The sequence below is a fragment of the Mandrillus leucophaeus genome, unplaced genomic scaffold (genome assembly GCF_000951045.1).
Source record: "Mandrillus leucophaeus isolate KB7577 unplaced genomic scaffold, Mleu.le_1.0 Scaffold835, whole genome shotgun sequence".
Lineage (NCBI taxonomy): Eukaryota > Metazoa > Chordata > Mammalia > Primates > Cercopithecidae > Mandrillus > Mandrillus leucophaeus.
Window position 1 is genome coordinate 243,144 of NW_012109086.1, and position 11,072 is coordinate 254,215.

Sequence of the window (11,072 nt, forward strand, 5' to 3'; positions counted from 1 at the left end):
TTTTTAGTAGAGACGGGGTTTCACCGTGTTAGCCAGGATGGTCTCGATCTCCTGACTTCATGATCCGCCCGTCTCGGCCTCCCAAAGTGCTGGGATTACAGGCTTGAGTCACCACGCCCGGCCAGCCCTGGTCTTAATCAAACCCTTCTGATACGGTTTGAATGTCCCCTCTAAAACATTACCAGTATACCAGTATTAGAAGGTGGGGCCTTTAAGAGGTGATTTGGCCAGGCCCTTATGAATGGATTAATGCTGTTTTGGGGAAGTCAGTTAGAATCTTAGGAGTTCTTTCCTGACAAAGGACGAGCTCAGCCCCCTTTTTCTCTGTGTCTCACACGCCTGCTTGTTCTCTTGCATTCTGTCATGGAAAGCCCCTTACCCAATGCTGGCACCATGCTCTAGGACTTCCCAGCCTCCAGAACCAGAAGCCAAATAAGCTTATTTTTTTAAAAAAAATGAAGTACCCAATCTGTAGTATTCTGTTACAGCTACAGAAAACGGACTAAGATGCATTGCGTTCATTAAGATGGGAACCAAACCAAAGAACACACATATTAAAGAGAAAAAAGTCTAAAATGAAATAGCAGTAAAGTAACTGGAGATCATGGTGCTCAGATGTTTAATATTCAGCAATGTTAGATCATTATTTTTAATAAACTTATTTTTTGCAACTGCCATTAGGCCATATTTAAAAAGGGTTTACAATTCTGGCAGATCTGATGTGTAAGAACAAAAAGAGAGAAAAGCAATCCTGCTGTATTTAGCACTGGGCAGATTATTCTGTATTTAGCACTGGGCAGAGTATTGTGTACAAATTTGGTTTCTCTAATTAAAGAAAGATGTGCGCAACTTGGGAACTGTCCCGAAAATTCAACCAAAACATTCAGAGACTAGAAAATAATCCATATGGAATTTATCATACAGATATACTCACACAAACGGAAAATAATGAATGTTCATGTTTACTCACTACATTATTTGTAATAGCAAAATATTGGACTCCATCTAGAAGTTCATGAATATGAGACTGGCTAAATGAATAATGGCACATCTCTAAAGTGAAATTTACTATAGCTGTAAAAAAGATTGAGAAAACTATGTTCTGTTGTGGAAAGATCTCTAAGATTCATTGTTAAGTGAAACAAGAAAGGTGCACAACTATGTATGTAATACATGCTACTATCATGTTAAAGTAAAAAGAGGAGTGATATATATTTATATCTGCTTGTGTGTAAATAAAAATAATCTCTGGAAGTAGACACATGAAATCAATAACAGTGATTGCTTATAAAGGGTAGGCAGGAACTTGATGAACAGGTGATGGAAGGATAGAGAGGCTTTTTATTGTATAGCTTTGTATACTTTTGATTTTTGATTTTTTCAAATGTATTACTTATTTGAAAACCCAAATAGATAACTTTAAACGAGCAACAAAAAGGAAAAGAAAGAATATGAAGAAGAATTGTTAGAGGGATGAGGACTTAAATTGTGTCTAAACTTATGAAGAGCCCTAAGTAACACATCTTATCTAAGTGTCTCCACAGTGTTAATTACCACATTGTTAACTCAATTGCAAAGACAAAGAATAAATGAATGGATTGTGCCACAATATAGTTCACTCATGATTCAAAGACATGGCTGTAATTCGCAAAAGAGAAGACCGAATTAGTAGCCGATTTTTCCAAAATGACAAAGAATTAGTCGATGAAAGAGTAACACAATTCACTATTCCCTAGACTTAATGATGGTTGAAAAGCACTTCATAGTTTGCAGACTGCTTTCACATATATTATCTCATTTGATCTATCTTTTTTTTTTTTTTTAAGAGACAGAGTCTCACTCTGTCACCCAAGCTGGAATGCAGTGGCACAATCACAATTTACTACAGGCTTGAACTCCTGGGCTCAAGTGATCCTCCCACCTCAGCCTCCTGAGTAACTAGGACTACAGGTGCACACCACCATACCTGGCTAATTAAAAAAAATTTTTTTTGTAGGAGTGGGGTCTCACTGTGCTGCCCAGGCTAGTCTTGAACTCCTGGCCTCAAGCAATTCTCCTATCTCAGCCTCCCAAAGTGCTGGTATTAAAAATGTGAGCCACCATGCCTGGCCTGATCCATTTTTATAAAAAGTTATGTGATATATAGGACAGAAACTTCTATTTTTATTTTACAAATGAGAAATGGAAATAAAGAGAAGATGAATACTTGCTGATGATCTCAACCACTAGAACATGATGTGAAATTGGGACTAGCTTGAGAAATGGGAGGCATGTGGGCTCTCAGTCATTGGACCTGCCCAGTCATTGGACTCCTTAGAAGTACTTACCGTGTTTGAATTCTTCTGCTTCTGCTTTTCAGCCTGACTTTATTGCTCAATTGTTAATTTTTCTCTACTCTAGCCGAGGGGTTTAGCTGAATTTCTGACTCATCTTGTTTCTTCATAGCAAAACGCATAGAAAAAATTTCTTTTTTCTCTTCCATCCATTCCATCTTAAATGTTAATGTATATAAGAATCACAAGGAAAGCTTATTAAAATACAGATTCCTGGCACCTCTTTCCAAAGATCCTAGATCCTGACTCACTGGGTCATCAATGGAGCCGAGAAATGTATTTTTTCATAAGCATATGACTATGATACAGGCAGTCTGACCCTAAATAATATGTTCAACAACTGAGACTATTGTAACTAGTAACTCTGCATGGCTAACTTAAATCAAAGAGGCTTCCCAGATCCCCTTGCAAGCTCATTATTGCTACTGCGAAGAGGCAAAGAAGAGGAGCTGGGAATGATGATTAGCCCCTAGTGAGTCAAGAGAAACCCATGGGGACAGCACGCCATGCTAATATTTGCCTGGCATTCAGGAGAAGACATAAAATTAAATAAAAATGAAAGAGATTTATATCCTTTACCTCTGAAATTCTGAAAGTATAAGATTAAAGTTGTCTTAGGGGGCCTAAATAAGCTGCCTCTTTGCTTCTAAGGAGAATTTCAAGTATTGACCATGTCTAGCAAAGACTTAAGTGGTTTGAGATTTGGTTACCCTAGTGACTGCCTGCTCCCTCTGTAGTCCTTTGGGATCTGGCAGGGCACATCTCCTTATAGTTCCCCAGTTCCACCGATGGACGAGGGAAGAGAAACAGCAGAGGCCTCTTCATGGCAACTCTTGTTTATATAACTTTCTCCTCACTCCAGTTCTGGGGAAGCCCCTAGTGTGGCTTCTTTGAGAGTTTTGGCCAACATCTATCATTCTTCAGCTGCCCTCTCCCTAAGAGATTATTTTGTGAAAGCTGCTTTAAAATTATGTAAAATGGCTTAATGCCTAAAGCACACATTTGTCATCTGCTAAAGGCTTTTACAGTTTTACATAACTTACTCAGTGTTTTTAACTTTGTACTTATGACCCAAGGCAATTATTCCAAAGGACACACTTTTATTAATGGAAATAATACATACTTTATAGATGTTCTAAAAATGTGGTGATTTAAAGTTTAAATGGTGTATTGAGTCATTCTAGAATACTCACAAAGCCCACCTCGGTAAAAGCCAAGTGGAAAAATCTAGAGGGAGAACGAAACTAATGAAAAATTCGATAATGGTACACTAGGTGAGATCACAGAAACAATGGGGAGAATTGTGAGAGAAGTCTCATGGGTTTTAGAAAGACGTATCACCAGAAATTTCATTTGCTAATTGCTTTTCCTTGATTCAAAGATAAGCAAGTGTCAACATAGCTCCTTGCCGTGTCTTTCAGTAGAGCATCTCCTCTACAAAAGTAGGCGTCGTTCTGAACTGGACCACTCACTGGCCTTAGGTAGTCACGTAATGCCTATTGGCTAATTTCCCGCTCTCTATACTCTACTTCTATTACTTGACCATTAATCTTCTTTCCAAGAAGGAAACACACAGATCCAGTAACTAGAAGTTTGTTTAAGGATGAAACTGCATTCTCTGTGACATTTGCCTCAAACCTCTAAACTCTTTCACAAATAAACAAAGCAAGGAGGCTTAGATGAGTGGATCTACTTCTGTCTCTTGGTGAGATCTTTATCTGAAGATTTTACAACATTCTCATTTAGGCGGGTCATGGAAAAATAAGCGGAAGATTTTATAACAGCTCAAAGGTGTAGGCCAGGACAGCTTGAGTGGCTGACCAGAAAGAACAGTCTCCAGGGAAAAGTAGAGAGGCCTCTGGAAAGTTCTGTCTTCATCACTCATGTATTACCCCGTTTCCTCATCCAGAGTTGCGCCACTAAGGGTTTTTTCTTTTCTTGTCTTGTCTTTTCTTCTTCTTCTTCCTTTTTTTTTTTTTTTTGAGACAGTGTTGCTCTTATGGCCCAGGCTGGAGTGCAATGGCGCAATCCTAGCTCACTGCAACCTCTGCCTCCCAGGGTTCAAGCGATTCTCCTGCCTCAGCCTCCCAAGTAGCTTGGATTACAGGCATGTGCTACCATGTCCAGCTAATTTTGTAGTTTTAGTAGAGACAGGGTTTCACCATATTAGCCAGGCTGGTGTCGAACTCCTGACCTCAGGTGATCTGCCCACCTCAGCCTCCCAACGTGCTAGGATTACAGGCGTGAGCCACTGTGGCCGGCCAAGAGTTTTTCAAAACTAGGAGACAGGTGGGAAGTTTGGAAAGCTATAACTGTAGCTGCTGCCACCTAATTACAGACCAGAACTACCAATCGTGATTTCCAAGGTAGAGACATATTCTACATCTGTGCACCAAAATAGCAGCCAGTAGTCACACGGGACTACTGAGCACTTGCTTGTGCCTTGTGTGACTGAGAAAGTAAATTTTTTTTTTTTAAATTTTTGTAGGGGCAGGGTCTCAACATGTTACCCAGACGGGTCTCCAACTCCTGAGCTCAAGCAGTCCTCCCACTTTGACCTCACAAAGTGCTGGGATTACAGCATGAGCCACTGTGCCTGACCAAGGAAGTGAATTTTAAATTTTATTTAATTGTGATAAATTTTAACTAAAATAGCTACATGCAACTAGTGGATACTGTATTGGACAGTGCAGTTCTAGACTTTCAGGTGACTTTTCTAGATATTAGACGCCAAGTCCAAATTTCTTTACTAGTGGAGTACTGCAACCTTCACCTTAACCAACTCCTGAGCTTGAACCCAGAGTAAAAGAAGTAGGTGGCTGAAAAGTGAAAGGGTGGAGAGAAAAAAAATACCCTAATCTATTATTAAGGTGGAAGGACGACATGTATACAATTCTAAACCAAGTAGATAAAAAAGAAAAATGTAGTTGATCATCTCAACATTTGGTGTCTATACTAGACCAACAAACTATTTTGCTTTTTTTTCCCCCTTAACTGAATGGAGCGAATTGGCAGATGAATTTGACATTCTGTAGTACAGTGAAATATAAATGAAAAACAAACACCAGGCAGGCCTAAGTGGATGTGGATTAAATTAAATATTTACACCCTACACAGCAGATCTTTTATACAGAACAAGTTTATAAACTAGGAGCTTCAATAATAAAAGGGGGCATGAATGGTTTTATTTATATCAACCTGCTGTTTGACACCTAGGCCACTGGCAATATATCCCAGCTGCCAGCAGGTGATTTAAGTATCACAAAATAGAGTTATCCAATTGTGTGTGTGTGTGTGTGTGTGTGTGTGTGTTTGATGGAGTCTTGCTCTGTTGCCCGGGATGGAGTGCAGTGGCATGATCTAGGCTCACTGCAACCTCTGCCTCCTGGGTTGAAGCAATTCTCCTGCCTCAGCCTCCTGAGTAGCTGGGACTACAGACATGCGCCACAAAACCTGACAATTTTTTTGTCTTTTTAGTAGAGACGGGGTTTCACCCTGTTGGTCACGCTAGTCTCGAACTCCTGACCTCAAAAGATTTACCAGTCTCGGCCTCCCAAAGTGTTGGAATTACAGGCGTGAGCCACTGCACCCAGCCTTCAATTGTTTTAAAACTGCACTTGTATGTATAAATAAACACAAAAGATGAGAGTTATGTACACCAAAAATGTCTATAGTTGTTATTTCTATTATTTTAGTTAGGTTATTGTTACTATTGCCTTTATCATTTTGTTTTCTTCAGATTTTTGGTGTTGAGCTGAAACTTTTTTTTTTTTTTGAGACAGGGTCTTGCTCTGTTACCCAAGCTGGAGTGCAGTGGCTTGATCATAGCTCACTGTAAAGTTGAACTCCTGGGCTCAAGTGACACTCCTGCCTCAGTTTCCTGAACAGCTAGGATGTCTGGTTAATTTTTTTTTTTTTTTTTTTTTGTAGAGAAAAGGATCTCACTATGTTGCCCAGACTAGACTGGAACTCCTGGCCTCAAGTAATCCTCCCACCTTGGCCTCCCAAAGTCCTGGGATTATGGGCCAAGGCAAATGGCCCTAAAACATTTCTTAAGAACACATTTTTTCAATAGAGAAAAGCATAGAAAATAATATAGTAAACACTCACGTACCTACCATCAAGATTGAACAGTTAGTTGTTCATAGTTCGTTATATTTGTTTTACACATTTCTTTTTTTGAAGAAAGAAAACACTATAGCTATAGCTGAAGCCCCTTGTGTACCCTTCCCCAGTGCCATTGCACTTTCTCCCCAGGAGCAACCTTTAATGTGAATTTAGAATGTTTTCCTATCTTTTTTCCTATCCATTGCAGGTGGGAGACTTTGTACCCCGATGCCCTGCCTCTCACAGTGTCTTAGGTAGCCCTGGTCTTAGGTTTTCACTCTGCCCCAAGAGCTGCCATTCTAAGTACTTTTCCTACGCACGCGCGCGCGCGTGTGTGTGTGTTTATGTTTATATATACATGCATTTATTGTGCATTTTAAAACACACAAAGCATGTATATGTTATATATGCATATATATGTAATATACACATATATATTATAAAAGCATATATATAAGTAATATAGATAAGAAGAAACATATGCTTTGTGTGTTTATTTTATTTTATTTATTTATTTTTAATAGAGTTTCACTCTTGTTGCCCAGGCTGGGATGCAATGGCATGATCTCAGCTCACTGCAACCTCCGCCTCTGAGGTTCAAGCGATTCTCCAGTCTCAACCTCCCGAGTATCTGGGATTATAGGCACCCGCCACCATGACCAGCTAATTTTTTGTGTGTTTTTAGTAGCAAGGGGGTTTTGCCATGTTGGCCAGGATGGTCTCAAATTCCTGGCCTTAGATGATCCACCTGCCTTGGCCTCCCAAAGTGCTGGGACTACAGTCGTGAGCCATCATGCCCGGCCTGCGTGTTTAAATATATGTGTGTGTGCGCGTGTGTGTGTGTGTGTGTATATATATGTATGCATACACAAACATCATGTAGTCCTGCTTTGTGTGTTTAAAAATGCACAATAAATTATATTGCATGTGTTTCTGCAATTACTCTTTTCATTCAATTTTATGTTTCTGAAAGATGTTAAAACATATACACATATCTTAATTAGAAAAATTATTTTTTGAAAAGGCCAGGAGCAGTGGCTCATACCTGTAATCCCAGCACTTTGGGAGGCTGAGGCAGATGGCTCATGAGGTCAGGAGTTCAAGACCAGCCTGGCCAAGATGGTGAAACCCCGTCTCTACTAAAAATACAAAAATTAACTGGGTGTGGTGGCACATGCCTGTAGTACCAGCTACTTGGGAGGCTGAGGCAGGAGAATCGCTTGAACCCAGGAGGCGGAGGTTGCAGTGAGCCAAGATTGTGCCATTGCACTCCAGCCTGGGCGACAAGAGCGAAACTCTGTCTTTAAAAAAAAAAAAAGAAAGAAAAATTATTTTTTGGCCGGGCACAGTGGCTCACACCTGTAATCTCAACACTTTGGGCGGCCGAGGTGGGCGGATCACCTGAGTTCAGGAGTTTGAGACCAGCCTGGCCAACATGGTAAAACCCTGCTTTTACTAAAAATACAAAATTTAGCCAGGTGTGGTGGCAGGCGCCTGTAATCCCAGCTACTCGGGAGACTGAGGCAGGAGAATCACTTGAGCCCGGGATGGGGAGGTTGCAGTGAACTGAGGTCTTGCCATTGTACTCCAACCTGGGCAACAGAGTGAGAAAAGAAAAAGAAAAATTATTTTCTAAAAGGTGTTCCATCAAAAACCACCAGCATGGCCGGGCGTGGTGGTTCATGCCTATAATCCTAGCACTTTGTGGGGCCAAGGCAGGCGGATTGCCTAAGCTCAGGAGTTGGAGACCAGCCTGGGCAACACGGTGAAACCCCATCTCTACTAAAACACAAAAAATTAGCCAGGCATGGTGGCTTGTGTCTGTAGTCCCAGCTAATCGGAAGGCTGAGGCAGGAGAATTGCTTGAACCCCAGAGACAGAGGTTGCAGTGAGTTGAGATCGCACCACTGCACTCCTGCCTCCTGGGCGACAGAGTGAGACCCCGTCTCCAGAAAAAAAAAAATTAAAAAAATAAATAAAATAATAATAATAATAAAAGGAAACTTTTTTCTAGAACCCTACGGTGTGTATTTTCACGTCGCCTCATTTGAGCTTCCTAAGAAGTCTAGGAAGCAGGTATTATTAGTAATCCCACCTAACAGATGGAGAAACATCATTCAAGAAGTTGAGACTTGGCCGGGCGCGGTGGCTCAAGCCTGTAATCCTAGCACGTTGGGAGGCCGAGACGGGCGGATCACGAGGTCAGGAGCTCGAGACCATCCTGGCTAACACGGTGAAACCCCGTCTCTACTAAAAAAATACAAAAAACTAGCCGGGCGAGGTGGCGCGCGCCTGTAGTCCCAGCTACTCGGGAGGCTGAGGCAGGAGAATGGCGTGAACCCGGGAGGCGGAACTTGCAGTGAGCTGAGATCCGGCCACTGCACTCCAGCCTGGGCGACAGAGTGAGACTCCGTCTCAACAACAACAACAACAACAACAACAACAACAACAACAACAACAAAAGAAGTTGAGACTTGCCCAAGGCTAAATAGTTAACAAGAAGTTAAACCTGAAATCACACCCTGGTTTCACTCCCTGGCTTTGCAGGTGGGAGATTGTGCACGCCGCCGACGCACTGCCTCTCACAGCACCTTGGGTAGCTCCGGCCTGGAGATTCTGCACCCCGCCAATGCACTGCCTCTCACAGCGCCTTGGGTAGCTCCAGCCTGGGGTTTTTTCATTTTGCCGTAAGAACGGTCAGAGGAGAGCAAAACGTTGTGCAAACTTCTCCCTTGCTGACCAACGAAAGGCAAGAGTCAAGAAATCAGGAAGAGGGAAGAGAAACAGAGCAAATGAGGAAAACAGAAAGAGGAAATAACAAGCTGGAACATTGGTGGCTCTGTGGTAAAAAGAGAGGAAAATATACATGGAGAGAAAATGGGCATTTTGGTCAAGTATAAAAGACAGAACCAGATTGCTGAAGATTGAGAAGAGAAACAGGTTAGACACGATTCTACCCCGCAGCTTTCAGTCCCTCCGCTGGGAACCCCAGGGTTGGAGGGTGGGGCGGGGAGTAACTCTTCACTTCCCCTAGAGCAGAGTTTCCCAAAATATAGCAGATACCAAAGATAATTTTAGATATTACAATAACAGGCATTAGTTGAATGGCAGGGTACAAAAATGAAATCTTTTGAAATTGTTTTAATCCTTCTCTCCCCAGTTGACTGAACAGTCTGAATCAAGTGGAGTAGCTAAAGAAATATTTTGTTTTCTTTAACTACCACCTTCCACCACACTCAATCTCTCGCTCCTTATAAGAAAGAAAGATTATTCCCTCTTTCCAAATATTTCCCATATTCTTGGTAAGCCCTTAACGTGAAGAAAGGTAAGTTTCCCTTAACTACCTCTTGGGCAGAGCCCATAAATGTCTGATCAGTTTTAGTTACCAGAAAAAGCCAGTGTAGTTTAAATTTTTAATTTCGTATCCAAATTAGTGTTTGCCTGGTGCCCTCCTGCATCCTTCCAGGTTCCTTTCTCCTCCACGGGAGGGAACACACGCCTCGCCTCCACAAGAGATGCCCTGTGGTCCTCTCTGGGCCGCACGGACCCTCCCTGGCTAGTGACGCCCGGTGTCCAGGAATCCGAGTTCTGACTCTCACAGCAATGTGAGGGTGAGTTCTTCGGTGAGCTGTGCAGTTCACTGACATGGGAGGGTCACCGGGGCTTGACAGCTTCAACTGTCCCTCAGCTCCCATTCCTAGGGGTCACGATTAGGGTCGCACACATCCAAACCCCACGGGGTGCACACTGGGCTCCCCAGGTCCCCTCACACTCCACAGGCTGCGAGCCACTTAGTTCCGACTATCCCAGTCTCAGCAACTCTCCCAGGCCCCTCACTGAACCTCCAAGTCATGCTGCCTCCCACCCCACCCCAACCCCTATCCCCAGCGTCTCCAGCTCCACTTCCACGGACTCTGGATGATGATGAAGCTGCAGGAGCAGCCGAGGCCTAGTGATGAGCCCTGAGGAGGTGTCTGGCCTCAGTCTTTCAGCTCTGCGGAATAGCGGGGAATGCAAAAGCCCTTCTCTGTTCTCAACCTTGGCCCCAGTCTCCGGTGTGATTACACCTAGCATGGCTAAGCCGCCTCTCTCACGCTTAGCCTCCTTTCTGTGCCTACTCAGAGACAGAGCAAGCCTTCTTGAGGCAACAGCATCTATCCACAAACTAAGACCATTTGGCCTTCCTCGTGCTTATTTTCACTGTACACTGTACAGTCATGCATTGCTAAACAACAGGATATGTCTGGGAAATGCATCATCAGGTGATTTCATCATTGTTCAAACATCCTAGAGTGCACTTTCACAAACCCAGATGGCACAGCCTACTACACATCCAGGCTGTATGATATAGCTTATGGTTCCCAGGCTACAATCCTGCATGATCATGGCTCACTGCAACCTCGATCTCCCGGGCTCAAGCAGTCCTCCCACCTCAGCCTCCCAAGTAGCTGGGACCACAGGCATGCACCACTATCTGTGGTAAAGTTTTGCATTTTTTGCAGAGATGGGGGGTCTCACCATATTGCAGAGGCTGGTGTTGAGCTCCTGAGCTCAAGTGATCCACTTGCCTTGGCCTTCCAAAGTGCTAGGATTACAGGTGTAAACCACCAGCACCTGGCCTCATTTATACAT

At 42.8% G+C, this 11,072-nt stretch overlaps 1 pseudogene; it reads left to right on the top strand.

The window, feature by feature from the left end:
• The first annotated feature begins 1,634 nt into the window (after positions 1-1,634).
• LOC105530643 overlaps positions 1,635-11,072 on the top strand; it is a 22,251-nt pseudogene continuing 12,813 nt past the window's right edge.